General features: G+C 49.6%; 1 protein-coding gene and 1 long non-coding RNA gene across 2 annotated transcripts in view; one reads left to right on the forward strand and one right to left on the reverse strand.

The window, feature by feature from the left end:
* Positions 1-10,102, forward strand: part of GLI2 (GLI family zinc finger 2) — a 173,686-nt gene that overhangs the window by 113,100 nt on the left and 50,484 nt on the right. The window lies entirely within an intron of this gene.
* On the reverse strand, positions 6,169-8,861 carry LOC111742149. Its single transcript, XR_002781198.1, has 3 exons — positions 8,048-8,861; positions 7,466-7,541; positions 6,169-7,040 (listed from the first exon to the last, which is right to left on the reverse strand). It is a non-coding gene; the product is annotated as an uncharacterized LOC111742149 (long non-coding RNA).

A 10,102-nucleotide genomic window follows, 5' to 3' on the forward strand; every position in this document is an offset into this window, starting at 1 on the left:
CTGTGTGGTTTCACTTTTGTGAGGCACGTTCATAGATAGAAAGTAGAATGGTGGTTGCCGGGGTGGGGGTGGGGGGACGCGGGGCGGGCCGATGAGGAGTTTGTGTTTAATGGGGACAGAGTTTCAGTTTGGGAAGATGAAATAAGTACTGTGGATGGATGGTGGTGACAGCTGCACAATGATGTGAATGTACTTAACTACTGTACACTTAAAAATGGTTAAAATGGTAAATTTTCTGTTATGTATATTTTCCACACTAAAAAAGAAAAGAAAAGAATTCATAGTGTTTACAATAAGATACTGGAATCTGTTTGCACAGAAACAGCAGCATCATTTGTAGGCCTGGCAGGCAGCTGACTGTGCGCATGTAAAACAAACCATTCACATTTCTTTAAACTAGTCAGCAATTCACACTCACCACTGATTCCCATTGGCCCCGCGGCCTTTCTCCTGAGTGAGAGTCGACTGAGAGAAATCTCTACTTTTTAGCCTTTTTCCCAGTCTAACTACTTTTTAAAGAGCCTTGTTTTCCTAGAGCCTATAATTACGTTTGTCTCCAGGGTACCCAGGAGTTTTTTTTTTTTTTTTTTTTTTTTTTTTTCTTTTTAATAAGCAAAGAGCATCCTACAATTATCATGATGATTTGTTGAGGGCAGGCCAAGTGCAGACAGGGGCTGACTCACCTCTGGAAACCGATGCTCGTGAGTTGATATTTGCATCTTGGAGGCATTGCCAGCACACTTCGGGTCAGTAATTATTATTAAGAGCAGGAGAATTAACAGACTCACAAAGGTGTCCGCTGGCTGCAGCCGGAACAGGCCCTGGCTTCACAGATGGTTCTAGGTAAATATTGCCAGCCCGTGTGGATGCCGTAACCCCGGGCTGCTGGAGCCACACGCAGCCGAGGCCGGGATGGGCAGAAGCCTGTCGGCTCTGTCAGCCCTGATTTGCGGCCGAGCCTGTAATCTCCCTGAGTTCAAAGAGCGCTTAGCTGCTTGTCTTTGTCAAGAGCGCGGTTGGGGATCTTTTATGTGAAAGATGTAGGGTTCTCAGGCTGACTTTGATTATTTATTCATCCCCCTTCGTGGGTGTGTGATAGCCAGGGCACCTCAGAGCCCCCTGTCCTGACTGCTCTTGCTCTGAAATTCATTGAGCTTTAAAGCCCTTTGAAAATTGCTTTTCGAGGGAGGGGAAAAGGTTCTGAAGTCCTTTTTCTCTTTCCCTCTGCACAGTGCCGCAGCACCTTTTGCCACCGTTCCATGCTCCCTTACCGATTGACATGAGACACCAGGAAGGAAGGTACCATTACGAGCCTCACTCTGTCCATGGCATGCACGGGTAAGTTCTGCTCTCCTCCCGTCTCCCCAGCATGTGAGTCACTTGCCACTGGGGAGGCTGGGCTGCCAGCCTCAGCCACCTCTCCTGCTTCTGTTTTTCTTTTTGGAGTTCCTGATCCGCATCGTCCTGAGCAGTCGCCTTTGCCACCCAAGAGTGCACTCATTCAGGACCCTGTGTGAATGTGTGGGTGGGATGTGCACACCTAGCTCCCCTCTGGTTATTTGAGAAGGAAGCACTGCTATCTCACACATCACCACTTCCAAGGCTTCAGACTCTCCCGGTGTACCCATAAGCACCTTGGGTCCTTTACTCACCCATACAGGGGAACCCCTCCAAGGCCAGAGGTCCCATGCAAGTACGGTGACCTTCGTTATATGTCGTCCCAGCATAATAATTCATAGTGCTCCTTGTACTCTCTCAACTGTCCCAATTTGGACACTAAATTACAGGGTCGACCTACCGATAAGGACAAGCTCGGGGTTATACTTTGGGGCCTCATCCTACTCCCTGCTTTGAGACCCCCACGTAGAAGGGTATGTCACCAGTGCTGTCTCACTAAACCTAACCCTGCTCCTCTTCATTCCTACCTGGGGCCTTGAAGCTCATAGCTGATGTCGCTTTTCTTTGTCTTTATGACTTGAAGAACTGTGCCCTTGTTCTCCCATTCATATGCTTCCAGAAGAGGCCCAAACCTTCCCCTCACCATCTCTGCTACTCCCCACACCTGCCAAGCAGGAGACCTACTATGAAGAGTCAGTTGGCCCTGTGCCCGTCTTGACCCAGACATGTCATCTGTCCAAGTTCTTGTTTGTGTTTCCAGCATACATGACCCTGTCACATGTCACTGTGCCTCAGCTCCTGCTGCCCAGCCCGCCTAGAACGCCCCCTCCTCCTGGCCACCTCCTATAGATCCTCTAAGCCTCAGCTCAGGAGCCGCCACCTCCTGGAAGTGCTGAGATCCCCCACACTGAGTGGGACCTTTCCCGAATTCCCATCCCACCACCGCTCAGAAATGATGTTTCACACCTGTGTCCCAGCAGGCTCTGTGCTGCCCTCTCGTTTCTGTATTGACAATGTCTGACATATAGTAAGTGCACGATCTTGTTTGCTGAGTGCATAGCCCTCTTCACACATTCCACTCACTGAAGACAAATCCTCCTGCCTCTCCCAGCTCCCATTCAAATGAAGTCAGTAAATACTTGCTGGGCACTCACTGTGTTCAAGGCAAACACTGTGCCTGGTCAAGAGGCAGGTGATTGAGAAGGCGTCCAAGCCCTCAAGTGACTCCTATTTCTGGGCACCCATTGCCTCCCCATGGCAGAGCAAATCTAGGACTTTTATTTTCTTTTTAAAATATCTTTTACTTTGAAATAATTTCAGGCATATAACAATAGTTGGGAAAATAGTACAAAGATTTCCATTATACCCTGCACCCAGTTCCTCAAATGTTAACATCTTAACGGAACCAAAACACTGATACATTGTTATTAACTAACTTATAAATCTTACCCAGATCTGGCCAGTTGCCTACTAATGTCTTTTTTCTCCCATTCAAGATCCAGCCTTTGCATTTAGTCGTCTTGTCACCTTAGTTATCTTTAATCGAGGACAGTTGCTCAGTCTCTCTTGTCTTTAGTGACCTTGACGCTTTTGAAGAGGACAGGCCAGTTACTGTATAAAATGTCCTCAATTTGGGTTTGCCTGATGATGCCTCATGATTAAGTTCGGAATTTATCTGAATTTATTACTTGGAGAGTAGTAATAAAAGTGGTGTTGTGCCCTTCCTAGTACATTGTGTCAGAGGCACATCATGGCACTACTTCTCATCCCTGGAGATTAATTTTAATCACTTGATTCAGTGAGTTTCTCAGCTTTAAAGTTGGTCTCTTTGTAATTAACGATTGTGGGGTGATACTTTGGTAATATGTGAATATCTTGTTTCTCATCATATATTCATCCACTAATTTTAACATCCATTGTTGGCTCTTGTCAGAAACAGGAACTACTAGCATTTACCAAGTGGTGCTTTTCTATTTCCATCGTTCCTTCCACACTTATCCGTTGGACTTTTACTATAAGGAAGAGCTGTCCCTTCCCCTCCATTTCTTCATTTCTTTATTTCAAATAAATGCATAGATATTTGTGTTATTCTATGCGTATACTCTGTGGTTATCACTGTTTGTTGTATTGTTCAAATTGTCCCAGATTTGGATATTTTTCTCCCATGTCTTTTGACATGTTGGGAACCTTTCATTGTATTTCGGTTCATGTAGCTGGTTCCCACTTGAGTAGGACCTGCTGCTGGTGGCCTCGTGCCCACTTTAGCCCTCTGCCCACCTCCTGGGGCCCTCTAGCTGCAGGTGGCTGAGACCACAGCTCCAGTGGTTTCTGGGAGGTTGATACATTTAGAGCTAACAGATCACTGAAAATTGCTCAGTTGGTGGTATCTGAGAATCCTAAGCCTATTAATGGAGCTGAGTCCCTATCTAGAATGGGAGAGGGAAATGCTGATTTTCTTCTCTTGAGAAATGTTTGGCTGGTTCAGCAACACAGATCCTGGGCACAGCAGGCCTGCAGCAAAGTGCTCCCTACAAGGGGCCCAATGCTGGTCGGAGACAGAGACGTAGGCAATGCTGAGAGCTCCCTGGAGGGAGAGCCTGTGCAGGTTTGTATCACTCTGCAGGTGATTATCTGGATTGTATCACTCTACAGGTGATTATCATATCTCCTCACATACCTAGGGGCAATGACAGAGATATAGGAAGACCCCACCATTGGTGAATGCTATTTTTCAGATTAACTCTGACCTTATGACTGTTGTGAACACTTTATGTGTTTCCTCTCACTTAATCTTCTCAACAACCCTACATGATGTGCATTTCATGTCATCCCATTTTACAGATGAAGGAGCCGAGGCAGCAGAGAGGTTAAATAACTAAGCATCAAGGTCATCCACTTAAGGATTAGGAGAATTAGAAGCCTGATTACAGCTCCCTGAGCCCAGACCCTCAATCGCATGCTGGCCTGTCTCCTGGGAGCACTTTTATGACCGGAGAACCCTAAAGGGGTCCAGCCCACTCTTTCTTGAAAGCACATTCTGCCCGCTGTTAGGGCACGCACCCAGCTTACTTGTTCCCCAGGCCTCTGAACCAGCAATGTCAGTGTCCCTGGGGGGCCATTAGGAATGCAGGTTTTCAGGCCTTGGCCCAGACCTGCTGAGTCAGACAATCTGGGTAGGACCCATGATCCATATTTACTATGCCCTCCAGGTGATACTGCTACAAGCTCAGGTTTGAGCTGCTCTAGCTGCAGAAAGAGCTTGTTGCTGAATGAGGTGGCCCTTAGTGCTACCCCTCCCTGTGATAGTAGGGATCTGTGGCCAAGAAGCCACCCCTGAGTTCTCTCCAGGCTTTGCCACTCACTACTCTGTGTTGGACACAGGTCATGTCCCCTCTCTGGGTCTGCTTTCTTCCTGGCCAGTGAGGAATGGAGTGTGGCCAGAGCACTTGGAGAAGTAAAAGGTGACGGTGGCAGGTAGCAGGGGAGGTCTGACTAGGCCATTGGGCCTGTGTAAATGGTCTTGTCACTCACTGGCCTGGATGGCTCTTTCACTAGACTCGATAACTGAAGGGAAGTGTATTAGTTTCCTGTTACTCCTATAACAAATTACCTCGAACTTAGTGGGTTAAAACAATATATATTTATTCTCATGCAGTTCTGGAGGCCAGGAGTCTGAAGTAGTTCTTATGGGTCTAAAATGAAGGTGTTGGCAGAGCTGGCTCCTTCTGGAGGCTCCAGGAGAGAATTCATTTCCTTGGCTCAGGACCCCTCCCCCACCTTTTTATCACATCGCCTTTTCTCCCCATGCTTTGTTCTCACGTGGCCTTCCTCCTCTTCTGTGGTAGTTTGCTCCCTCTGCCTCTCTTATAAGGACACCTATGATTGCTTTAAGGGACCACCAGATAATCCAGGATATTCTTCCTTTCTCAAGGTGCTTAACTCAACCACATCTACAATGTCCCTTTTCCCATAAAGGGTACATTCACAAATCCCAGGGATTAGGACCTGGAACTTGCTGGGGGTTGTTATTTAGCCCATTTGGGATCACCAAGTCCCAGTGGCAAGACTGGCATCACAAAGTAGAATATAATAAAGGGTGTCAGTAATTTGTACAGAGCCTGCAGCAGGCCAGGCTCTTCCATGGAGCCTGGTATTTCACCTCCCAATTGCCCTGTGAGATGGAGTTATAATCTGCAACTTACAGATGCCGAGGCCCAGAGAAGTGCACTGACTTTCATGGGTCATCCCTGTATGTCGGGTGTGCTTGCTCCTGCACGAGGTTCCCCTCCCTAGCCAAGCTAGGGCTAGTCTGGTTAACACCCCAGTGACGGGCAGCAGCAGCGTTCCCAAAGCCCCACATCTTGCTGGGCTTGGGCTTCCAGTGGCTCTACCTTATCAGGACAGCTGGTCCCCACCCAGTCCACAGGAGGGCAAGGCAAGTTCTGGAAAGCCCACTCCTTCACCCCTGCCCTCAGTGTCCAGGTGGGAGAAATAGTACAAAGCCGAGGAGAAAAACGGCCCCTATTTCTGTGGCTCCTGTGATTAATGTGGTCAGAGCCTGGTGGAGCACCCGCTCCGTCAAGCCCCTGCTACACACCACTTCTCCTTGCCGCCACCAAATGTGTCTAATTACATAAGACGTTGCGTAGCAAATGAGGTGCGATGTCGTCTCCTGTCAGCCCTAGTCGGAGCCTCTGCCTGCTGCTTCATGCACAGGGCCTCTGCTCAGGCGCCTGGGACCCTGACCCAGTGGCTCTCATGGTCTGGTGATTGAGCTTCAGTGCTCGGGGCTCTGGGCGGAGTGCTCCACCACGGGCCTCCTCAGCCCTGTCCTGGCCTGCAGGAGCATGGCTGTCATGGGCCCTGCCAGGCTACCTGGGCTTGAACCCCAGTGCTGAAATCACTAGCCTTGGAGGACTGACCAACCTGAAGGAATAAACCTCAGTTTTCTCATGTGTAAAAGGGCACGATAAGGTTACCTGCCCCATCTACTAAGTTACTTTGAGAATGGAGTTGAGTAATATAAGTAAAGCTCTTAGAAGAGTTTGGAAACATTCAATTGATGTTAACAATGATTATTATTACTGTTGTTATTCCACTTGCCTTGAAGGCCAAGGGATCTTCGTGACAGAGGCAGGCCATAGCATGTCCTTGGAAGAGGCTACTGTTGGGTGACTGTGACAGAAGAAGGTGGGAAATGGGGCTGAAGAAGTACTCCTGGGGATGGAAAAGAGAGTCTTTTTTTCCCCAGTTGAGGAATTTGGACTTAATCCTTTTGGCAACCAGGAGCAGAGGGAGCAGTGAGATTTATTTTCAGGGTAACTGGAGGAGCAGTTAAAGATGGACAGAAGGCGGGACATTAGCTGTCATCATGGTCCTCAGCAGGAGGGGAGCAGGGCCAGGGCTGACTTCACACTGCTCCAAATAGGCAGCTACACATGGGAGGAGCAGGGGTGGAGCTCAACGCGTGGACACCCAGCCAGCACAGCACAGCTGGACGGCTTCCCCGTCTCCAGAGCCACCCATTCTAGTCACCTGGAGGTACAAACCACAACAGGACCTGCAGAGCTCGCTAGTGCTCAGATGGCTCCGGAAGGATAAATGGCTCTGCTCGTGGACTCCTGGCACAGCATGTTTCATCTCTGTAAACCATAGGTTATGAAGACAAGTGGGTGAGGGGGTTGTTTGTGCTGCTCAGGCAGAGTTCTCTTTTGACCCACTCTCCCCAGAGGACATGCTCTTGAGGTTCTGGGAATTCTTTCTTAAGGGCGAGAAGAGAAGGCCCTGTAGTCTCTCTCCCTTTCCTGGTGACTGCTAGCAAGAAAGAGGAGCACTTCAGACATGCTCCTCGCCCCTGTCCCCTTGGAAACTAGCTCGCTGGGTGTTGTGGGGACTAAGGCTGAAACATGGCAAGGCCCCCAGTTGGAACTCCCCGGTTCCTCTGTGTGAGCAGTCTAACAAGCAGGAGCATGGGCTGCCTGGGGCCAGGATGAATGCATGTGTTTTGGTGGGCAAGGCAGAAACTCGGGTTCCTGATTCAGGAGGCTGGGACTGACCTTCAACTCACCATTTTCTTGTGGGCTCCTTCCCACCCCAGCCCTGTCCTGGGGCTTCAGAGAGGACCAATTCCAGCTGCTTCCAGCCTAGAGGGTTACAGAGACCACCTTGTGCAGCACTTCTCAAACCTTGCTGCAAAACTGAACTGGGGTGTGTCTTAAAGATGCACGTTCCTAGGCCCCGACTCCAGAAGTTCCAGTTCTTTCAGACTAGGGTGAGGTCTTAGAATCTGCTTGTTTACAAGCACCCACAGGCCCAGAGTCTGGGGACCACCACAGGCCACCTTGCTTATTTTATGCTCAAAAAAGCAAGCCCAGAGATGTGTGTTGGCTTTCCAGAGTCATGGAACCAACAGGCGGAAGGGCCTTTTCCCTCAATGATGACGATTCCGAGATACGGGGTGTTAAAACCCCCCTGGCTCCTTTTCATCACCTATTCGCAGACCCAGTGCCCACAAATTAATCTAAATCTATTCATATTCTCAGCTGGCAGAAGGAAGTGAGCATATTGGGTGGGGGCTAGAGGGTGAGTGGACAGCTACAACATCTCAACCATGGAAAGGATCTCCCTCCTCTTACCAGGTTCTCTATACCTGGCCACTGACGTCCCTGACCCTCAGCTGCACTGCTCCAGTGGTCACGGCCAAGGCCCTCCTGCACAGAGAAGGAGAGAGGAGGGAGGCTCTTGTTAGGGACAGATGGCTCTGGGGCTAAGCTATCAGTTCCTGTAAAGTCAACATGCTGGCCCAGGTACTTTAAGGAAAGAGAGGGAATGCCAGCTGGTGGGTGTGAGGGCCCCCGCCTCCCACCATTATCTGCACACTTTGTCACACGTGCAAATTACCCAGAGTACCCTGAGAGAGCCGTTAAGGATGTCTGAGCGCCACCTCATCCTGGCGACTGCATGTTAATGGAGATGTTTAGCCCCTCCGCTGGTATGCTTCACTTAAGAAAGTAGTTTCTTTGCTGTTGCTGGCTGAGCTCATGAACTTCTAGTCCGGGGGGATTTGAAGATGAATTTTTCCAAGGTCAGTGTCCCATAAAGCCTACACTAGTTCATTGTGAGATTAATAAACACACACCTCCAACTCACCTGCACTGTCCTGGGCTCTGACAGCTTTGCCCTCAGCCAGTCACCAAGGCAAAGCAGACAGATACATGGATATTTTCTTCTTGGTTCTTGGTACAACACATCAGGTTCACGGTTCATAGAGGACTGACTCCGTTTGTGTTTCACAAAGAACTTTCTCCTCCCTGGGCAAACATGCGTGCTTCTTTTCAGGAACTCGTGGAAAGACGAGACTTCCGAAAGACAGGTCTACTTGTCTGGCCCCTGAGCCAAGAGGCTGGGTGGGCCTGGGGTCTCCCACCAAGTGCCTTGTCCCTCCTCCCCACTTGGGTCCTTGCTCCCTTTCTTTCTCCAGGGAGTGCTCCTTAAAGAAGTGGCTGACCACTTCTTTAGAGCAATTGGATGGCAGGTAGACATGGAGCCCAGAAAACTCTGGCACCAGGACTTTGTAGTGCAGCACACCAACCTCTCATAGCTATCTGAGGACTGAATGACAAATAGATGTGAAGCCTTGGCTCATGTGATGCAGTGGCCCTTAGAGACCCCTTCAGACTAGTCTTTTCTCCTCTCTGGGCAGTCACAGCATCTTGGGTTCAGCCCTCTGGATTATGTTACCTAATCTTCGTCAACACCCTATAAGGAAAGCAGCATTGTTACTCCCACTTGTTAAGTGGGGAAATCGAGGCACGATGAGGTTGGCTGCTTGCTCCAGTGACATTCTCCAACTAAGCAGCACAGATGGGATTTGAACCTGGGCATTTTGACCCCAGAGGCCCACTCTCCGCCCCGACTGCTCTGCTAAAGACTCTCTCAATGCGGAGAGCCTCAGATTCTCAGCTCCAGGAAGGTGTTCTGCAGCGTGGTACAGACAGCTCATTTATAATGGAGTCTGGCCTGTAAAAGTTTAATGAAAAGCATGTCTGATAAGGCAGCCTGCTCTTTGATCTTGGCTGAATGCTGGCCCCTCGCAGAAGAGGAGCTGCCTGGCTCTGGGCTTAAGAGAGAGCCCGTGTGGTCAGCCGAGGGCAGGAAGGGCCCAGGAGTGAAGCACATCATGATGTGCAGAGATGAGGCGGGTCTGCCACAGGGAGAGCATGCAGGGCTGCCTGGTGGAAAGGTCCCTCAGGGCTGGAGGTGATCCCCTGGGTCCTCTCCTGTCCTCCATCGTCTTGGGCATTTCCCATCGCACACCCCCTGGATGCAGGCAGAACAGGATGGGGCAGCGTTTAAGTCCTGCCTCTGTCACTCATGCCCTCTTCATTCTCTGTGAGCCTCGGTTTCTTTGTCTCTAAAATGGGGATGCAACAGTACCCCCCACATGGGTGGTTGTGAGGATTAGACGAGTAAGTAAAGCGCATAGAACAGCTTCTGGAACATACTGAGTGCTGGACAATCATGTGCTTTTCTCACTCTCATGTGGACACTAAAAGGAAACCCACATTTTGTTCCAGGCACTCTTGGATTCAGGGTGGATGGTATCATATCCAGTGTTCCCAACACCCTGTGAGGTGGCTCATATTCTCCACAAGTCATAAAAAGAAAACTGGAGGTTACCAGAATTTAAGAGCTTTCCACAATC

The sequence above is a fragment of the Pteropus vampyrus genome, unplaced genomic scaffold, assembly GCF_000151845.1.
Source record: "Pteropus vampyrus isolate Shadow unplaced genomic scaffold, Pvam_2.0 Scaffold87, whole genome shotgun sequence".
In the NCBI taxonomy this organism is placed as follows: Eukaryota; Metazoa; Chordata; class Mammalia; order Chiroptera; family Pteropodidae; genus Pteropus; species Pteropus vampyrus.